At 45.5% G+C, this 22,574-nt stretch overlaps 1 protein-coding gene across 6 annotated transcripts in view; it reads left to right on the top strand.

The window, feature by feature from the left end:
- Positions 1-2,117: 2,117 nt before the first annotated feature.
- Positions 2,118-22,574, top strand: part of VPS54 (VPS54 subunit of GARP complex) — a 555,456-nt gene continuing 534,999 nt past the window's right edge. For 2 of the 6 annotated variants that reach the window (XR_011203675.1, XM_069234230.1), the window contains exons 1-2: positions 2,162-2,392; positions 21,711-21,769. The gene's annotated coding sequence lies outside the window, so the exon portion shown is untranslated. Of the gene's footprint in view, positions 2,393-4,092; positions 4,165-21,710; positions 21,770-22,574 lie in introns of all 6 variants that reach the window. The other 4 variants (XM_069234228.1, XM_069234226.1, XM_069234229.1 and 1 more) reach the window with 4 other exon arrangements.

Raw genomic sequence — 22,574 nt, 5'->3', positions numbered from 1 at the left:
ATTTTTACATTTTGTTTGTGCAATTTACATCTCAAATATTTTGAAGATTCTATGTGTACTTGACACTTTAGGGATAACCGAAATCACTAGTTTGGCTTTTGCTCAATTTTAAAGTCATTTTGAGACATGGACAAAGCATGCAATTGCCTTGCACAACCTTGCAAGGAGTCTGGCGCCTGCTCACCCTTCACAAGCCTGAACAACGGACCATTTCACCAGAAGAGTTTGCCAAGGTGAGTGAACGCTACTTGTTCAACCACTTGACAGTGCTTCTTCTGTTTCTCTCCTGTCTGCAGAGGCAACTCCCCAGGTACCCAATACCGTCTGATAGTCTTGGTGGACCCATCTCGTCTGATTTTAGGAACTGTCCCATCTTTTTCTTCTCTTCCTTATTTATCCGGTTCTCAGCAACAACCTCCCATTTGATCTCAATTTCATTGTACTCTTATTATCTTTGATTGGTAGTTTGGGCTCCCAGTTCTGAGATAAATGTAGAGTCCCAGACATACACTCTAATGCTGAGACTACTGACAAGTTATGGGTACCTCACATTCTGACATTAGGTGCGAGACTGTTGCCCACACCATCTGCCCTGCCTCATTAAAAAACATGTAGGTTGAAAGTCCATGGGCGGGTGGGGTGAGCCAGATGTTTTTGTTCAATTTGTTTAAACTAGCATAAAATTAAATTAGTGTAATGTTTCCCCAAACTGTTTGCCAGGGGTTTTAAAATGTTCAGAAACATAATCTAAATAAATGGTTTTGTTACCCTCTCTTTAAAAAAGATTGGATAGCTTTGGGTAGGGGTGATGGCTTTGACACAGTGCTGAAAGGTATTAATTTACTACCGAACAAGGACATAATGTGACACCTGAATGTAGCACACCAGGAAGCACAAAAGACCGCAGTGAATAAATAGTGCTATGTTTTTTTTAAAAAAATGCCCTGATAAACATAGTGAGGCATTGCCTCTCTTAGGTGTGTCTGTAAGACAGACATTTGTTCTTGAATTTTTGTCCTGAATTTTGACCCTTCGTCCTGAATTTTTTACAGTCCTGTCCAGAATTTGCCTCAGTGCCGGTTGGTCACCCTAATGGAGACACAGATCTTACATTTCCCAGAGTGCTTGGGCTTTCATCATAGCCCAGACTGGAAAGCAAAACTGAAAACAGCAAAGATCTATAACCTCTGCACCCTCAATGTTTTTTCTCTGTGCACCAAAGCTCTACGAGCTGTCGGGAGTACCGGAGCCCCTTCCTGCAGAGCTGACAATACGTGGGATGAGGTAGCAGCGGAGTCTAAAGCACTGAGAAGGCAGGAGCAACGACACAGGGCGCTTCTAGCGTAAGTGTACGTGAGATAAATTTGCTCCATGCACTACACCATCTTTTCTGCGCCGTTTTATGTGCGCGTCTCATCTAACGTAGTCCTCTGGGTCTTCATCCTTTATACTACCCGTGGTCTAAGCCCATATCTTATATCCCTCTTTGTTTTCTGCCCCTTCGATTCACGCCCACCCTAGCCTTTACTCAATGGCACTTTTGCCCAGACGCTCTTCTGGACTCTGCCCATGTATTTTTATCCACTTCGATCTCTGCCACCTCTTCTCTCTCTGTCCGTGCGTTGTCTACGACTTCCATACTGTCCCTCCCCTTTGCTCCGGTTCAAGTGTCACAGATAATGCAGCATGCCACACACATGAGCGCGCGCTAAAAACTTGAGAATGTCATGCACGGAGACAGTGAAAACTAAGCAGCTACGATACAGTATGTGTCCAAAACATTCCGTCTCCCGGCAACTCTTAGGCTGCTGCTGCTGTGAGCATGAGATGTAATACCCTACATTTAACACCAAGCAAGCGCCGTATGTTAGCTCACAGCTGGAAGGTCCCTAAAGCTGAACGCACTACCCAAACATTACTACAACCACCTCCTGGGAGCTCTTCAGGGTGCGGCAAGTACTGCATGATATTTGGTGTACCACGGTAGGTCTCTCCCGGTGCCAGAGTACAACCACCTCGGAGACACCCTATCGCGTGCCGTCTCGAAACCAATACTAACAGCGCCGGGCTCACGTGCGGCTGGATCATACCTTCCGGGGCACGAAGAGATCATTTCCGGTGCATCGACATTCGCTTTCTTCCGGTGCTGTAAGGTTTTCTTCGGAGATGGGTGGGTCGTATTTTCGGGACGTATATTTTTTTGTAACCAATCCCAAGACTCACTGAGAAGCACAACCACATAGACCCTCCCACTGTCGAACCGTGGCCTGTCAATCAGTTTAAAACCAGCTTTCTGATTACATGCTCTCGTCCTCTCCTCTTAATGTTTTTTGAAGCTGGAAGCAGTGTAGAGGTACGGTTATGTCGGACCTCTTCTGTGGCAAGACACCAGGTAAGGTTCGTGTGCGGCAATCTCCTGCCTGACTGGGGAGGGTGGCCCGCCTTGTAGGCAGTTGTGACACCTATCCTGGATTTTATAGTGCCTCCTGACTGCCCGAGACACTGGTTTATACTTCCCATTACCTGCTCACAGTTCTGCCAGCTGTTGCACGCAGGCCCCACGGTGATGATGACACTTCGACCACTGTGTTCTGCCACTCTGGCCGCAGACGTCTGTCGTTGCTTCCTATAACCATATTTTGCTGAGTACTTGGGTTCATTTGCTCGCGATCCCTGTTGTTTCGTGCTTTGGCCATTCACTGCTGCTCCTAAGCCCTGACACTGACAGTGTTACCCCCTCTTATTGACTGCCCTCACAGCCAAAGACTACAGCTGTTCCATACATTAATAGTTGTACTGTGGCGCTCCTGGTGTGTCCTTCTGTAAGGAGATTTGATATTTGTTAGAGTTTCGATGTGTGTGAGAACCGCCAGATGCCAACTTCCAGAGAGCCACAAATGCAGAATGCTACTTTGAAAACGAGGGGCAAATAGACTTGCCATCTCATATCCTTTAGAGATGAGAACATAGGTTTGTTTTGTTTGTAGTTTTTGCATTCCTCGAAGAAGTAGTGGTTTTACAACTCAAGAAAAGCCTTTATGTAAGTTAGTAACGTTACTTGTTCTTATTTGGAAGCATAAACTTCAGTGTATTCAATTTTTATTAAGTTTGCTATTAGGAAGTTGTTTTGCTACTGTGGATATAAATGCCGATTTTTGGAGCGCCTTAGTAACGGCTACATATATTGAATTTTGACAGGATTGCAGAATTCTTCATTGACATGATAGCAAGAGGTTGTATATTGTTATCAATGAGAAAGTGAGAACATCATTGAATGTTAAGTGTTGTCATCGTTTTCTAAAAGCTAAATAATTGCTTTTTATCAATGTATGTGTTGCTCATTGTAAACGCATCAGTGAAGTTGCAGTGCTTCCTAGAACAAATACCTAAATATTCACCTTAAAACTCAATAATTTTTAACATTTACAAAAAAATCTCTTGTGAGTACAATTGTTTGAAAAGTTGGAGAGCTAGTCTTAATGAAGTCATGTGGCGACAATATATGAAGGTGCAGATTCCAAAAGTGTTATGAGTAGCCTCTGCCCTTTTGCAACGCAACAACAAGCATTTGCAATGTAATAGGCCTCACATTTTCCTGAGTTGGAGCTACTGGCATTGTAAATTCCTAACCAGACTTTCCTTGTCTCATAAATTGGTCAACCCTGCCTCATAATTTCATCTTTTTCTGCCATATAATTCCAGTGGCCCTGCATAAAATGAAAGCACTTCCATGTACCTTCTTCTTCTGTCTGCAGCAAACAATGAAAATGTTGTTATTTAGCAGCGTTTAAATGGGCAAAGCTTAATTGAAGCACACTAACGTGTTTACTGAAGGCAAGTATGCGCTTACAAAATGCACGCTTTCAACTTAAAAACTATAGTCGAACCACGGAACACATTGGCCACTCGGAAAATAAATATTTTTTAAAAGCTAATGCCTGCATATTAATACAATTGTGTCTTTTAATAGTTATGTTTACATGTTGTTTTACGGGTGTGTCCCATATGGTGTTTGACTGCAATTTACACTGTTTAGTTGTGGTTTACTCCACAAAATTTTATAGCATCTGATAACATCGTTGCTATCTACAGAGCAAGCCAGCTGTCAGCAAAGCCTCTACTATGAGTTGCTCCGTCATGGAATGTAAAGTGAATAGTCGTTGGGTGAGTGTTCAAGTAGAATTACCTCCAGTCTTCTGGGCAAAGTGACAATAATATAAAATTTTCCTTTGAGTGCACCCGCCACCTCTTTCCAAAACTTTGCTTGTTTAAAACACCTCCAAAAGATGTTCAATAAAGTTCTGTCATTTCCACAGCTCTTAGAGCAAACTGTCTGGTTTACCTATTTCTCACTTGTGCAGCCAAGCAGTACTACCAGAGAAGCTGGAGTTTTAAAATCAAAACTGTACAGAGATGCCAGGCACAAGGTGTTCTCCACTGGTCCTTTGTTTGCATTTCCAGTTCCCGTGATATCTGAAAGGTTTCTTCTGGGGCCAGCTGGTATTCTGTAATCAGCAGTATTGGTCTGAGATCTGTTTCTCATTGTCATGTGTTTGAATTCATTTCTCAGACTCAGTGAATGGCCTTATGGCAGCCTGTTTAAAAAAATGTTCCGCACACCACAGCTGCAGGCAGGCTAAAATCTCTATTCACCTGTTAAGATGTTTTATGTATGTGTAATGAATAAGTCTCCCAACTTTGTTCATTTTCTTGACTTCCACCCATCAGATCTTTCACCTGCCAGGGCTGGGATGAAGTCTGAGTTGTTCACTGAAGGGAGCTCATAGTGAAGTGAACGTGATGAGTGCCTTAAATATACTAACCTAATACCACGTGGCGATGAGGGTCCTGGTTACCAGATAGTTGTACAGCCCTTTGGGTCTTTGCACATTTTGGAACCAGAGTACAGCCACTGAGGGCCCCCTACTATAGTTTGTCTGAAAAGCACCATTGCTTCTCTGTTTTCTTGCACCACACAACCACAATCCGACTAGAAATACCAGGCCACATCTGAAACTCCCAACCCATGCTGTCAGTATCAGCTGCCAACATGAGATACTCTCAAGTTGTTCTTCCCAAATTAAGTCAACCACTTTACGAATGAGGTGGGTGAATATAAAAAAGATAACATCCTTAAACAGAGGGTAAAGATATAGACTGAGCCATTCCAGTGAATTCAAGACCTGGCACAGAATCCATTGACATAGGAAGTGAAAAAAGAAAGGTGAGCCCACTACTTAGTGGTTACTACCAAATCGAAATAAACCAACCTGCTTACTGGCCAAGTTTGAATATCCATGCAACTACAGCTCACATCTTGAAATTCAATGGTATTTAATATATGAAGCAAACATTGGTTGTGGTTCAGAGGAAGGCCCTCAATCGCTATTTCCAAAAGGAGTTGTTATAATGTAAGTAAACCAAGGGGAAACTAATAATCAAATAAGCTACTTTTCTAATCTGCTCACTTTGGTGTAATCCAACCTGAACTGCAGATTTACTTCTAAAACAAACTAATAAAATCTGTACTTACAGTTGCCTTCCCCTCGTAGCCTTACAATAGCCTATGACTACTCATGCATACCAAAAGTGTTTTATGAAACAAGTCATAATTTTAGATCACAGGTCCTTGTACTTCAGATTATGGTAGCTTGATAGTGCGCTCCACAAAGCCACATAACATTCTATCACCCGGGAGTGTATCCTGGTGGTGAGCAGCTGTGAGCCTAACCAAACCTTGGATATAGTGGAACTACTCAAAAAGCCAGGTCTTCAGCTTCTTGTGGAATTCAAGAAGTGAGGAGGGGGCTTTTACTTGTAGGGGCAGGTCGTTTCATACTTTGGGAGCAATGTAGGAAAAGGTTCAAACCCCAGATCTGTTTTTCCAAATTCTTGAATGACACAAAGATGACCTGGTCAAAAGAGATAAATGGTGTTTGTTATAGGACAATACATATTTTTCCAATCATCTGCTTGTAGAATATAATTATATTTCAAGTTTAGGTAAGAGATTTGGTGTGACAATTTTGCAATATTGTATAAATTGAAAGATAAACATTCGGGATATATAGAAATTATTATGCTGCATAGTAAAACATAGTTATAAATAATTGCCAGTGAAAGTACCTTCAATATTAATGCATCTGTAAATGGAAGCAAACGAGTCATGACGATATGGTGGTCTGAAAGTGTTCCAAATAGGCAATTTGTGGTCCTGGATATGCAGAATTTAAACCTACCAGATACAGAATAATGATATTAACATTTACCTGTTTGTATAGTGCTTCCAGAAAGTTTCACTGTTTGCAGGGGACAGATTAGGGATTCACAGTAACACTGCCAAGCTGCAGAAGTAGCCAGTATCTAACACTTGTTGGAAGACAAACAATGTACATTTTCCCTCAGTGGCTCTTTATGAAGTCGTTTGTGCCCCGTATGGAAATGTCTTACCTGCGTGTTGCTCTGTTACTCCTCCAAATAATGATTGCAAACTATATCCCTAGCTTTGGCTGGGCGATTAACTCCTTTTATGTCCTAAACCATTTTTGCCCATCCTAGACAGAGCTAAGAGTTGAACTGTTGCCTCTGGCATTTTTCTGACTTATATCTCTGGCACAGGAAATTGTCTGACCTGACAGAAATAGTGGATGGTCTGCTTTTGTGAAGCACTCGGAAAGTACGAAGCCTCTTCTAGAACTGAGCACTGACTGGAACAAAAGACTGGCAACTTGTCTCTCATTGGATGTGAGTTTCAGGTTGGCTGATGAACTCACAAGGTCTTTCAGGAAGCATAGAAGGAAGCTTCCACGCACAGAGGAGGAGCTTCACTCTGTTGTTCTTGATTCACCATTGGATTTAGCTAGCTTGCATCATTGTAGAGATTGTAATGGCCTTAGAAGTAGAAGCAGGGATCTGTGTTATTTTAGCACCTCAAAGAACAGACGGAAAAGTAGGTAAAGTACCTGGGTCTCATTGGACCCGAAATGGCTCACTAGGAATCTTCAGAGACATTCCGAGGAGTGCCCTAGGAAGGAGCTAGTTTTCAGGACTGTGGAACTACACCAAACACCTGTGCCCTCAGCAACTGGTAGTCACAAATATTGTGTGTTTTGGGGGGATGGGAGGGGTTACTTCACAGATGAGGGACAGCTGCACACTGATCTCTGCAGGTCTCTGGCGACTAATGCACCATAACACATAAAACTACCTTTCATCTTTTCCAACTCGAGGAAGGACCAGGAGCATTTTCTTGTTTCAGATTTGGTGGTGCAGGACTGTTCACCTTCCTTAGCCACCCCAAATAGTTTTGAGCACTGACCCATTTTGCCACATCCCACCATGAAATTCAGTGCAGTGGCCGGGGTGTGTAGAGAACCACATAGCTTTTCTTTCTTAGTTTCTGTCTTTAACCCCTACCTTCCAAGTGCATGGTCCCTCAGTGCACACAAATCTACCACTACTCCCCTCTCAAAAAGGGCTCCAAGTAGTTTGATCACTAATGTTCCTAGTCAGTGTAAAAGGGAATGCATACTCCTGAAGAAGTAATTGGGGAAACCGGAGCAAATGATGATTGACATTACGCTTCTTCTTTTTATTTATACTTGCACATCATAGATTCTGTTTATGTTACTGTTAAAAGTGGGTCTTGCCAGGGGTGTGCAGTGTCAAGTATTGTTTGTCTGGGTTCGTTGTTTGCAATTCCCAATGTGTTGTTTATTCTGTATTTGGAAAAATATTCTTTGTTGATAATCCCCATTTCCTTACCCTCCCAGCATTCGATTAAGAAACCCTATACAGAGTCTCCGAAAGGCCCTGTTTATTATTCCCTTGCACCTTAGGTTAGATCTTCAACCCCGTTTCTGAGCCGATGTTTACCCAATGTGGAAGACAGATAGAGGCTCCTGTTCACCATAACTAGAGCACATCTCTTCTAGAGATCCATTTCAATGTTTTGTGGGGTTCCTTTCTAGGTCGATGGTCAGCATGGGAGAAAAGTGCCACAGGAGTTTAGGGATCTGGTGGAAATATTTCAGAAGTTGCTTTCACGGTTAGCTGCACAATTTCTTGTGTAGTGGTGTGAGCTCTTCCCTCTGCTTGTCTCACAGCCATTGTAGCGAGTTCAGTGCTGTCCTTATATAGTTTCTTCCATCTGGATGAAGAGAATGTTTGTGGATCAGTGAGGCACACATTAGGGGATGCTGGTGTTTTAGGAGAGGAAAGAAAATAGCACAGACTAGGTGAAATGGGGATCTAAGAAATAACGAGTGCTGTTCTTACTAATAGTTACAATGATTTTAGTTGGTGGGGAAGGATTATTTTGTCCACAGCATTGGAAACTATAAAAAGTTCAAGGAATGTTCAAGTGCACACCCTTATTACCAGCCTTGTGCATCTCTTCCCTAATGGACCTAAGAGTGATTTCAGCACCCTAGCAAGAGCAGGCCTACTGAATGTTGTCTAAAAACTTGTACAGATCGAGCTAAGTGGTGAGTTACATGCTTAACTCCATTTTAGATTATTAAAATCCGGCATTATCTGTAAATGGGAGGGTGTATAACAATTTGGCAATTTGCCCAATTTCGCACTACCATGCTAGTTTTAAAAACTGCCAGGGTTCCCTTTCTAATCCTTACAGATGTTATTTTCCCTTTGACTGATGGACATTATAAGTAGAATTAATAATAAGCCAAAATATATAGTATTCACCACATGTAAATTAAGAGCTGTTGATACAGTATACTTGTTAGAAGAAGATAAATGTATCATATCACAGTTTTTCATCGTTTCATTATAGAACAATTGTGTTCTGGCGTTTCTGGATGACCTTCAAGAGGTATTTATGGGCAATGGTCTATGACCGCAATATACATGGAATAACACATTGATACCCAATTAAGTTTTGAATAGAAAAAGATGCTCTTGGAGAGGGAGGAGATGCACTGTTATAGGTGCATAAGTGAGTAGCAGAATACTGGCCTATATAGGAATGTCATAATCTTTGTAGGATAATGCAACAAGGCACAACTGTTGTTTTCATAGAGGCTATAGAGCCTCCTTATTCCACAACAGATGAGTCCAGCAAATTCCTTAAAATGTGATTTTTATAGAGCTCAAATCTGCTATTTTGGCATCACGGTAATGCAAACCAACTGCATTTTACGCTTCTTAATAGTTATTAAAAGAGCTAGGCAGGTATGATCTTTTTTGGATTACGTTAATCTACTAGGCGGATCTTCATAACAGGATCAAATTCCTCAACTTCTTGTTTTTTTAGTTTGTGTTCTGATTAGACATAAAATTCATACATTTCAGGAGTTGCAAACAAAGGCTTGAAATTACCATCTATAAATTATTAATAATATGCTCCAAAGGATTTCTTTCACTGTTTTAAGTTCCTTAGTTGACCATTTGCTTGCGAAGAGTTGTTATTTTTTTATTTTTTTTAAATTATTATTATTTTTTAAATATATGATAGTACTCGTGGGAAGCCTGGAAAAAATGAAGTATTATATCTAGGCTAGGAACATACCTTTAAAATATGCCTGAAAATGTAAGTCTCCACATATTGCCACCTGTTCTGCCAAACTAAGAGGGGTGGAACAAGCGTAGAATGTTTGAAAGGGCCCAAGTGGGGGATGTTGTTGCTCTGTCTGACAGTTGGCAAGAAGACAGCCAGCACACCACCCACTGTAGCTGGGCCACTAAATAATAGTGCTCCAGGTTAGGAAGTACCAGGCTTTCTTGATCAGTTGGTCTGTAGAGTTTAGAAAGGGCTACTCTACATCGGAGGCATTCCAAATTAATTTCAGAGTGGTACATTCATAAGTGCGAAAAAAGGAGGAAAGGATGTACAAAGGGAGGTTGTCCAAAAAGTACAGGTCAGGCAAAGAGACTATCTTAAGAAATGCCACTCGGCCTATCACTGACAAAGGGGGTGGCTTCCAGAATGTCATCTTGGATTTTAGAGAGATAATAGCTTGTGACAAGTTCCCGTCAAATAAGTCCGTATCTGAATGGTAAACTTGGATATCAAGGTATCTGAAAGTGATTGGCTGCCAGAGTAGGGAAGGGGCGACAGGGAGTGGGCTGGGGTTGGGCATTAGTGGGCACTAGCGGGAAGATGCAAGACTTGGACCAATTGACTCGTAACCCAGATAAGGATGCATAAGTGGTAGCAGTGTCTGTCATCGCCGTGGGTAATTGGGAGAGATCTCTTAAATAGATGAGGAGATTGTCTGCTTAGAGGGACACCAAATTAGTTCTGTCTCCTAAGGGTATGGCCCAGTCACGGCCCTGTGCCTGCAGTGCAATAGCCAGGGGTCCATGAGCCAAAGCAAAGAGAAGGTGGGACAGGGGGCATCTCTGCCTCATTCCTCTCTCTATTTTAATATGATCAGAGGTAAGGGGACCTCTTTTTATTGTGGCTGTTGGCGGTGTCTAGTAATTGCACCAGCTGAATGAACTGAGGCCGTAGTCCGAGCCATCACAGGATCTTGAGTAGAAAGGTCTTAGTGAATCAGATGCTTTTTCCAAGTCGAGTACTAAGCATCCCGCTTGTGGCCAATGGAGTGGTGCCCGTTTCTGAATACAGAAAAAGTGCCGTAGTTTAAGGGATTAGAGCGGGCTGACACAAATCTGTTCTCAACTGCATGTACCAGCTTAGGGACCACAGGTGCCAAGCTGTCTGCTGTGACATTGGCTAATATTTAATAGTCTCAGTTTAACTGTGCCAGCAGTCTATATGAATGGAGAAGGGTTGGGTCATTATGCGACTTAGGCAGCAAGATTAGCAAGGCATCCTGGAGTGTAGGAGGAAGTCGTGCCATAGCAAGGGCCTCCTCTTAAAGCGCATGTAGGGTGGGTGCAAGCTGTGCTGTGTGGGCTTTATAAAACTCTGCTGGCAACCAGTCTGGGCCTGGGGTTTTCCTGGTAGCAAGAGCTCTGATAGCTTCCTGAACCGCAGCCAAGGCAATGGGTTTGTCTCGTTCCATATTTTGATCCAGTGTTATCCGGGGGGGAGGGTACCTCTGAGACGAAAGAGTCAATATCGTTTGGGGAAGATGTCTTGGCAGACTGATATAGTGTTGTGTAATGGGAATGGAATGCTTCATCAATTGTGCATTGTGTATAAAGTAGCGTGCCAGCAACTGAGTGTAACAGTGCAATAGTATGACGAGGTTGATCTTGACATATTAGCCAAGCAAGGAGTGCATCTGTTCATATTAGGTGTGTACTTTGGCAGAGTGTGGTGTTTAATTTAAGCATCATAGCCTTTCAAGTAGCTCGGAATGCCCGTTGTGAGCCTTAACAAGCAGTGGTCGGCTACTTGGATCCTGCAACACTGTGTTTTCAAGACGCAGCGGTCTCTGCTCCATGGCGAGTACCTCCCTTTCTAACTGTTTGCATATATTCCAAGTCAGTCCCAGACAGCGTCCACAGATGGTCACCTTGAAGGCGTCCCATTCCGTGGAACATGTTGCGACAGAGCCTTCATGAAGATCAGAATAGTCACACATCAGCTGGCGAACAGAGGTCTGAAATGCAGGGTCCTCGCCTATCTCGCTGTGCGATGGCCAAAGAGCATAATTACTGAGCTGTGAGGCATGAGAGTAGTACTGATGGATGAAGATTCTGGTCGCCTAAATTAAAACAACTTATGAAAGGGAAAACAATCAACAGCATGAGCAACCAATAGCATTGTCAATACCAAAAAGAATAGTGCACGAAAACAAGTGCCCACCCAAACCATACATGGTGGTAGTGTTTGTGAGGCAGGTAGTCTTCAGTACTGAAGGGGGAATAAAGAAAGGGACTGTTTGTCTCTTCTTGCGAGGATCACCCCACATCATCCATGAAATGTGGACTTCTGCCCAGCATTTGTGACTCTTGTGGATGATGTGGGTCCAAGGCTAGTCCCTGGCAACGTAGCATGGAGACCTGCTTGCATGACACTTGGCTACAAGCAGAAGTTAGGTGTGGAGGCATGCCCACCATCCAGGAGAATTTTTAATGTGATAGCAGTGGACGTAGGGTGGTACCAATGTGTTTGTAGGAATAGGGTGAGAGGTGTCTTCAATGAGCCTCAGACAGGGACCTGGTTAGATGATGCTGTCTGCTGTTTTGTAGCTAGAGCAGTGCTGGGTATCCATGAGGGCAGTTGCTTGCTTCAGCGCTTTGCAGCATTCTGCGATTATATGCGCCAGGTCAGGGGCAGCTGGAGGGCCTTGTTGTTCCCGCGATCATGTCCCACGGCGCGGTCATTGACTGTTTGAGGACGAAGAGCTCCTCCTGTTATCCTGATACTTAAAGTAGTCAGTCTGGAGGCCAGACTCCTCCAACCAGCTCCAGTCATCTTCCAGGGTCTTGGTACCCTCTGCAACAACTTGCAGCCTTGCTGGAAAGATGGAAAGAGGAGGGAGTATTGTATTTCCAATTCCTTCAAACAACGCCTCATTTCAAGAAAGGACCTTCTGTTTCATTGGACTACAATGGTATCATCCGGGAAAAACACAACTCGAGTGTTTATCTCCACCTCAGGTAGTTGGCGTGTTTCCCTCAGCACTGATTCTCTGCCTCGATAATGCATAAATTGAATTACCATTGGGTGAGGACTTGAGACAGGTGGAGGCCTGTGCATGGGAACCTGATGGGCTCTCTCAACTGAAAAGAATTGCGAAAGTGTGGCTGAGGGGAGGAGGCCACAATGCCAGCATTTCACGAACTGTACTGGATCTCGACCTTCAGTATGTTCAGGTAGGCCCACCACCCGGACGTTGTTTCTATGGCACCTCTCTTCTGCATCTTCAGCATGCCTCTCCAGTATTTGTAGTTGCTCCATTAGGATTTGCAGGGAGGACTCCATGCTCTGAATTTTTGGTTGCAGTGTTCCAAGGGTTTGTTCCCCTGCTGCTACTTTGATGTGTGTGCAGGAGGGTGAGATCTGATGCAACTGTATCTATCTTGGCTTCTAGTGAGGACCTAGATTATTCAGCTGCTGTGAGTACCGCATCTAATTTATCTTCCAGTGAAGTGGGGCAGTCGGTGCGGTCCCTTTTCGTCTGGTGACAACGCCATCTTTGTTAGGTTGTGTTCGGGACCTCGAGGAGGTGTGCTGTTCAGTTAAGCGTAAACAGCCCATCTCAATACCACTGGAGTGTCAAGCTTTTAGGGTAGGTTGGTGTGTCAGTGCCTGCCTGCCAGTGATTCAAGGTATTGAGTACACCGCAGCACGAGCAGTCCTGGATTGCACTCTCGCAGGCAAATATGTGGTTATCGTGGTATCAGTACAGACTGCGTCTGTAGAGATGCCTGGAAAGAAACCTGCTTCCAGGGTCCGGTGGTGAGAGCAGCTCTAGGACTAGGGCAGCAAGTGCCAGTGGTTATGTGGGTACTCTACACTTGAGTAAAGAATCCACCCACAGCCACCAGCAACAGGGCTAAGAGAGAGCGTCACCCCCACTAGATTGCATGTACTGGGGACCCCTCCCCATTACCCTCGCCCCAAGTGGCCCAGATAGGACTATTATTTGCACCCCACTAGACATTTTGGAGCCCACAAGAAACACAGCCTCCAGACCGTTATTGTGTATGCGGTGGGATCGGTGCTGAATTGAATACACTGCGTCACATGCAGTTAGCACCAGGTTGACAGTCACCTCAGGGTTCAAAATACAGCAAGGCAATCCCTCAGCAGAACAACTACATAGGTTATGCATGAGCTTTACTTGATATAGGTTCTGTGGCAGGCCTTACCAATAGCACTAAGCCCAGCGTTGCACATGTAGCGTGTGGGGACCCATTCCTATCGGATGAGGAGTCAATAGCAGCATAGTGATTACAGCTGGCCAATCTGCAGATTAGGCACCCGGTGCCAGTATGGTGCAGTGAGGTATATGTGGGCTAGGCAGGTGGGGCTGCAATTTGACTTCATGGGCCTTCAGGCATGATAGGGAGGGAGTATGCTGCTCAGGTTCTGGACCGGTCTGTAGTGCTTGGGGTTGGTGCAAGCTAACAATATAACAGTGTTGCGGTACCAGGCCCCTTTCAGTCCCAACCTCACAGCCAGGACCCAACTCATCAGTGAATCCTTGGTGGGGGCGGTGTGGCCAGACGCCGATGGTTGAAGTCTCTTCATGAGGCTCCTGCCAGAGATCCCCACCCCATGGTATCCTGACACCCAGTGAGCCCCCCCTCCGAAATCCCCCAGACTGCAGCCGAAGGTACCTGGTGGGCCCCTGAAGAAGATGAGTGGAGAGATGACCGGGCTGGGCCAGGGCTAGTAACTGGAAACACCAGCGCGGAGGAAGCCATGCCTGGCTCAAGATGACGACTGAGACCGCCTGAGGTGCGGAGCCCGACCCTGGCTGAGGCACTGGAGATCAGGGCACTGGCCTAGCTTCCCGACCGGCGTTGGCGGGTGCTTCACTGGCGACGGCCATGCGGCCTCAACGGTAAAGATGAATTGGGGAGAGGCGCGTGGCGAACAGATGGGCGTCACAGCAGGGGAGGAGGTGTGATAGCACCCACTCCTTACATTTGGGAGATGTCATCGCAGCAATACAGTGGTGAGTGGAAGACGGCCTACAGTGGGGCGAGAAGAGGAGAGCGTTGGCCCGATTGAGGAGTAGACCTAACAGATGAAAATCCAAACCTGGTGGGAGAGGAAGAGGAGCCTCGCTACGGGAGTCCACTGGGGGAAGTACTGGTGTGAACCGGACCGCTGGGTGCCTTGGGGGCCCGGGTCACGTGCAGTGCAGCAGCAGTGGCCCTGTGAATACCACCTAGCACTTGGGTCAGTGCATTTCAAGGGGCACACGACCAAAGAAAACAAAGACCAGGAAAGAAAGAAAGGGAAAAAAAGCCCCAGGAAGGGAAATAAGAGACGCAGTGGCACACCAGTGGATTCTGGAGGTGAGGAGGGCTGGCGAGGGGAAGGAGGGTCCTTTACTCCTACTGGTTGTCATGTCCTAGAGGCACATTGGGTGCCCCATCGAGAAACCAAGAAAACAGTGGTCCGCGCTGCTTGGAGTGAGAGCTGCCTTCCTGTGGGCTGTGCTGTACAGTGGGAAATAGCACAGTCCGCATTTTCCGAGACTTTTCGCGAAAAGTGCAGAAACAAAGGGCTTCCTTCAGGGAGGCTAAACAAAAACTATGGAAAATGGATATACAGTATGGAATTATGTTTCCGGTCTGATTTACGGGTAACAACCAAATAAGGGGCGCAGTTCTTTTACACACCGGAGGCGATATGGCAGTGGATAGACTCTCACCCGCCATCTGGAAAGGACACCGACCATGGCAACAAATGGCAACAGCAACATAGCGACCCCGACATCAACTGAACCACAGACCACCGGCCCCTTCAAACAAGGTGGTGCAAGAGGAATGCCAAAAAGTAGTGGAAGCAGTGGCTTCCCTAAGCGGTCAGAACCTAAGCCCCACTCCAACGATGGGCGATGAAATGGATCATTCGGGATGGGACGAGACTCGGACATCACACGCACATCTGAAGTGGCAGGACCTGAGGTTACACCGGGGACGTCTGACTGCATCTTTTGATTCCCTCCTCCCTAGATCCCTAGGGGAAACCTATCAATGCCATAAAAATGCTATGACATGACCAGGATTTCTCCTTTTGGAGAAGAAAGACTGATGGGGCGGCACCACAAGGAGGGGCTGGGAAGGCGGCGCACCAGCGAGAGAAAGAAAGGGGGGATACAGGCGATACAGTAGCATCCTCTATATGATCTAGAGGACAACTCCCAGATTCGTGAGACTAGTTGATAATTTTTTTGTGTTTGGATGAGAAGTAGTTATCCTTTTGGTGTGGGGAAGGGGAGTTGGGAAGTTAACTGTTGTATTGGCTATAGGGGGAAAAATGAGTCACATGTTTTGTTAGGAAAACAACCAAGCGTGAGGTGAAGGGAGGCCCACATGAAGGAATTGGGGTGGATGCGGGGGCGCTCTGGATCGAGGCAGGATTATGCCTACATTAGAAACATCTAAATTAATTTCATGGAAAGTCCGGGGTATGCACACAATGGCTAAAAGGTACAAGGTTTTCTCTTACTGCAGAGGAGGGGATCTCAGGTGGCAACCCTACAAGAAACACACTTAACACAGATTGAAGGGAAGGCTATACACAAATGTTGGAGGGGACGGGTATACTTTACCACTTATTCAGCTTATGCCAGGGGGGCCCTGATGTGGAAACTGGCTGGGGTTCTGTTTCAAACACTGGACAGTTTCATAGACCCAGACGGGCGGCACATGGTTGTGCCGGGGAAATTAGAGGGCTGGGAGCTAGTCTTGGTTAACCTCTATGCTCCTAATTCGGACCAGGGGGCCATTTTTTTTTAAATCTCTCCACCCGCCTGCCCCACACCTACTACAATCAATAGTGCTGTGGGGGGGTAATTGTGTGGCAGACCCTAATATGGACCAATCTCCCCCCACCCCCCACACTGAAAGAATCCCTGATAGTATGGGTAGCGCGACAATTCACAACCTGACCATCACAATGGGGCCTGGTAGATGCATGGCGTAGGCTATTCCTGAATGCCTGGGACTACTTGGATTTTCCCTACTTACATGAACTACACATGCGTCTCGACTCATTTCTTTGCACCCCAGATGTGTTTTCATACATACTGCTGAATATCTGGCTTGCCCATTTCAGATCGCAACCCCGTATTGCTATCATTGAAGTGGGGCCCTACCCTAGCCTGTATTCCCACATGGAAATTAAAACCAGAATCATTGGAGGACACACAATACCAAGGAGATATGAGATAGCATATTGCCCAACTCTTCATGGAAAACGATGCCACGGCTAGCAGCCCGTTAGTCGAATGGGATGCTTTTAAGATGGTGCTGAGGGGGAGGTGTATAGCGAGCTTGGTGCAGGTGAGACAAGCATTGGTTAGAGACACAATAGAGGTGGAAGACAAACTGAAAGAGGAGGAAAAGAATAGACCAGAACAACCAGGCCGTCAGCATAGAATATTAGAATTAGAAGAGACTGTAGCGGAACATGTTGAGTGACTTTGTTGCTTTGGTTATAAGGATTAAAATAGCAAGAGCTCACTCGGAGAGGGATAAGACGAGCCACATGCTGGCAGGTGTGGCATCACCAACCGAGAGAGAGGAACGATTATTATGGAGGTAAAAACGGAAACGGGGGAATAGTCTTTACAAACGGGGGGGATTAATGCTCACTTCATGTCCTATTGTGTGAGGCTATATAAACACGCCCTTCAGGGTGATGAGGAGACCACCAAAGCATACTTGGATCAGTTGCCACTCACTGCACTTACACCAGAGACGGCAGAGCAGCTGGGGGCAGCCATTAAACTGCAGGAGATTGTGAGGGCCATTAAGAACTTAGCTAGGGGCAAGACGCCGGGGACTGACAGCTTTCCGGTGGAGTTTTATGCCATGTACTCTGACCTGTTGACCCCAAGGTTGGAAGCCCTCTGTAAGGCCGCAAAGGAGAGGGGACTATTGCCGGCAACTACAAGGGAGGCAGTGGTAATACCCCTGTCAAAACCTGGCACAGACCCGACCGAATGCAGGGCGTATTGTCCATGCTGAATCTGGACTATAAGATTCTTAGTAAAATCCTAGCGATGAGACTGTCCTCATATGACGCACTTGATACACCCGGAACAAGCAGGCTTTGTCCCGGGATGGAATACTGCTGTTAACATATGCTGACTATTGGCCATCATGAGAGACCCCTCCTGTGACGAGACGACGGCAGGTGTGCTAGCGGTGGACATTGAAAAGGCATTTGATAGTCTTGAGTGGTGCTTTCTCTATGTGGTGCTGTCAAAGATGGGATTGGGAAAAGACTATATAGTATGGCTAGGGCTACTCTACACTGCCATAATGGCTAGAGTCTGCCCCGGTTGGACGATATCAGATAGCTATGCAGTTAAACGGGGTACCAGACAGGGCTGCCCACTGTTGTTTGCAATAGCCATGGAGCCATTGGCAGTCATGGCTCGCGGGGAGACGGGAGTCCAGGGATACGAGCAGGCAGGCGGGCGTGGCATCACATAGCCCTTTACGCTGATGATCTGCGCATTTTTCTGAGGAATAAACACAGGGATCTACCAAGGGCCCAACTCATGTTGTCCAAGTTCGGAGCCATGTTTGGACTCGAAGTAGACTGGCAGAATACCCGCTTATTCCCCCTGGGGTCCGCCGGGATGGCCCCCTTGGAGTTGGGTGCATTATTATGAGAACCACAATGTTATACTTGAAGGTTAAAATATATCATGATGACAGGACATCCTAGGCAGAAATGTGGGGCGAGCTGTGCGATCCTCTCAAGCAAGTGTGGCCTTTTGGCATACATTACCCCTGTCATTTTTCAAGATAGTAGTCTTGCCAGGATTGCTGTACTATTTTACGGTGTGGATACTCGGAGCAATCTTTAAAGAATTGGATACCCTAGTACTGTCATTCCTATGGGGGAAATGGGTGGAAGCGGGTGGCTTTGGCTAAACTACAGAGACAGTGGATGGGGGGGCTGGCTGACTTCGAGGCGTATTATCTCACAGCACAACTCCAATGGTTCACATAATGACTGTTGAGTAGACGTGTCCCTGGGGCGTTGGTGAAGCCATTTAACCCTCCAATGATGAGGTTGATAGAAGGCTTGCTGAGAATCCGAGATACCAGAGGGGTGGACTTACCCAAACTGAAAGTACTTGCGCAATGCTGGACGCGCTATTTACGTAAGTCTAAGACAAAGGTTTCCTACTCTCCGGACCTCCCTCTGTTCTTGCAAGCCTTACCACATATGAATAATTGGAAGGGGTTCCAATCCAGGTATTCAGCAGGAGTGTTAACAATTGCAGCCGTTTTAGAGATGGCACCTTGATCCCGTTTGAAGACCTCATAGCAGAATTTAACCTACAGAGGGGGGGGGGGGCATTTTCTGTTACATGGCTCAGTCGCTGCAGGTATTTGGCATCACTGAAGTGTGGGGTTAGCTGAGCCCTAAACACAGACCACCTATAACTATCTAGCGACTTTGACAGGCACGGTAAAGGCAGTCACAAATTTACATAATAGATTACAAACGGATATGATCCTCCCACTAGATTCGTTGAGACTTAAGTGGGAAGAGGATTTGGGTACCTGCATCCCAGACAAGTCTTGAGAAACTATACTGGAAAGAACCCCTACTGTTTCAAGAAATGCCAGATTTAAGTTAATACACTTTCAAATATTACACAGGGCATACTTGACACCAGGCCATATTAACAGACATTTTGACACGAAAGGGGAGGAATGCCCAGGATGCGGAGTACTAGCAGCGGAATTTAAACACAGGTTTTGGGACTGCCCACAGATTAGAACATACTTGAAAGAGGTGACACAGAAGTTGGCAGATACGATAGATAGAGAAGTCCCTTGCACATTGGGCCATTCTTTACTGGGATGGTTTCCACACACATCTAAGACAAAGGTGACCACCAGATTCCAAGACCTGGCCTATATTCTAGCCAAAAGGGAAATTGCCATGAACTGGAAAAATCAGGTCGGCCCGAAGGTAATTAGTTGGTATAGGGCACAAGAAAGATGGGCAATTTGTGAAGGGGATGCCCTCTTCAGGGAGGCCAAGAAGGGGATGAGACCCTTAGATATGGAAAGAGCATGGGAAACTCTTGTCGAAAATATGAGGGAGATGACTCAGAATGCCCTGAATAGAGGCTGCTCAGACCTGACCACCTCCCCATTGGAAATAAGAATTCATCCTGAACAAGAGACCAAGATCACCCATTCATATGAAAAGGGGACACAGAAGGCTCTTGAGAGAGAGAGTTTTCTGGCCCTACCACAACACCAGTGCGCACCGTTCACTCAGCGGCGATGTTTCCTCCTAATCCCCTTCAGTAGTACTCCTGATTACTGGTCGGCGTTTCGGTCCCCGCAACTCGCAGGCAGGCGCTCTCCTCTGGCGGCCCTCATAGGCTTCTGTTTACTGCTCCGGCAGCTGTGTCGTTGTTCACTGCATCTTCCACCGTGTGTCTCACCTCTCCTCCTCCAAATCAGGACAACACACCTAGCGGGGTGGTGTGCCCCCCGGGCAGTGTCCAGTGGTGTTGTGACTCACCTGCTCGAGCGCACGTCCAGTCAGGTGGCGGAGCGACTCGGCCATGCTGGTGCGGGCTAAGGGTCCATTCCAAATCTCCTCAGAGCTGCCAGGAGCTCGCAAACAGTAGTTCCCAGCCCTAGCGATCTGGGTATATATGTTTAGTGGCTGGGTGCAGATAATGCCTGTTATTGTTGCAGATAACGGGTGATGTTACAGAACTTTTATAGAGCGCGTCTGCCATGTTGGCTGCTCTAGCCATGCCCTGTTAACGGTGGCTTTATGAGTCTTTCTTTTTTATTTTTTTGTTTTCCCCTCAGTGTCCTCTTCTTCAGTGTTACATTTTTCCTTTATTACACAAAGCAAAAAAATGTAACAGATGAATCATAAAATAGGTATTGGTAATTAATTGGACAAGTATGGTGATTAGAAGCTCAAACTAAAGGTGAGGACCAAAAAAGAAGAAAACCAAAAGTACCACATGTGGCAATAAAATAGCACTGCACTGGGGATGTGGCTTGGCAACTGAACCTGGCTAAATTGTCTCTGAAGCACTCACAACACAGCGTTTGTAATCCTGCATTGCAAGCCCCTCCGGAGATCTCTATTTAACAACAGAGTAAGGCTTAACCCTATTCCCGGCAAGGGTCATGCTGGATGACCCATCTAAAAGACCTAGGTGGTCACAGAACATGTGGCCTGCCCAATATGGCGATGGATGGTGACTGACCCAGTAACAGGCTTTGTGACATGCATTAACAAAACCAGAGCCTGCTGACTGCCAGGGGCACAAGACTGAGATCCCTTGGGATGGGTCATCCGCGACCAGCTGCCTAAAAGCAGACCCAGCAACAAGCAAGGCCTGACCAGGGACTGGTTGTAGCCTCCAGAGGGGCAAGGCCCGGGACTATCCAAAGGACTACAGGCACAAATGTGGTTAGGATGGCAGGGTTTGGACTGGCTAGACTGGAGAAACCTGGTGCCCGGCAGACTGTAGGAGAGAGCACTTGAGACTGCTGGTGAGAGGAAGCAGACTCAGGCAATTCTTAAATTACCTTTAATATGCGTTTTGTTCCCTGGAACAGCTCGAACAGGGCAATATTGAGATAACCTCCCTAACAAGGGTTGGAAAAACTCCTAAACAGTGTATCACATGGACACGGATAATACCCAACACTGCAACTGGTGGTGTTTGGCTGTGGTTATGGCAGGCCTTCACTGTTATTGGCTCAGCCTTTGAAATTATATTTTTTTTAAAAGGTACCAGACCTGTGGGTCTAGTGACTTGAATAATTGACTCAACCTAACTGTAATGCGCTTGACCCATGAACTGGTACCAAATTGTGTGAAGCTAGTCAAATACTGTATTTCACTGACTCACCTTTTTAGGGGCGAGCGCAAAGTGTTCCGTCCCCTGTTGTAATCTCTCTTTGGGCTTCTAACCATGCCCATGTTACGTCAAACTCTTTCATTGGTTTGTGGGCTTGCCTTTTAAAATTCGCTTGCTTTCATTAGTATTAGAGCTAACCGACCAACTACTGAAAACATACGAGGCTCAATGTTTTCCGTCTGGTGTCTGGACTACTTTTTCTCTTTATTTCAGGGCGCGATCTCGCTGGGAAGTAGTCGAGCGCTTTGCATGACATCGATCCTGTTACATAGGTAATTGCCCTTTTGCCAGTTGGCAAGTAAAATCCAGTTAGTTATGTGAAACAGTTTTATTTTAAATTTTCAATTTATGTAGCAAGAAATGTCCGGTTAGGAGTTTACAATGCTAGTAGCTCTAACTCGAGCAAACGAAAGACCCGTTGCATTGCAAAAGTTTGTTCTTCATTATCCTATATGAAGCCACTTTAAAATATGTGAGTTGAGCATGTCTAATATATAGAAGCTCTTTTGTTTGATTTAATAGATTAAGCTGTTATTCTGTTTATAATAAAAATGTGGCCCACACCTGGTGTCCACATGACCCCTGACTCGATCTTTTAGAAACGCTCACTGTTGTGATATATATCACTAAAGCATGCTGCAGTAGTGTAATGTCAATTAAAGAGTGCATAGTTTCCATTGAAATTGCCACAAACATTTTCACTGGCATGCTGCTTTACTGATAAAACTGTTCAGCATACAAACGATAACTTTTGGAATCCGGTTTCAGCAAATATTTATCATTAAAGTGTTCTGATTTGTTTGGATCCTATTCAAATGTATGTTTCCTTCACACTTAAAAATAACAAAAATGTGCTTTCTTACCTGCTGATATATTTTAAAATATTTGTACAGTTCATTTGCAAGCTACTGAAATGTTATGTTCGATATTACAGCCTTCCATTTCCCACTCCCTGTTCCTTAGCACGATCATCAGACAGTTCACTTTACGAAATACTCTAACTTTGTAGGTAAAGAAAGAGAAGTAAACTCTGGTCTCCAGGATAATATAAGCAGCAATTTGTATGGTGACATAAAC

Source organism: Pleurodeles waltl, chromosome 5, assembly GCF_031143425.1.
Source record: "Pleurodeles waltl isolate 20211129_DDA chromosome 5, aPleWal1.hap1.20221129, whole genome shotgun sequence".
Taxonomy (NCBI): domain Eukaryota; kingdom Metazoa; phylum Chordata; class Amphibia; order Caudata; family Salamandridae; genus Pleurodeles; species Pleurodeles waltl.
This window is presented reverse-complemented; position numbering and strand designations above follow the sequence as displayed.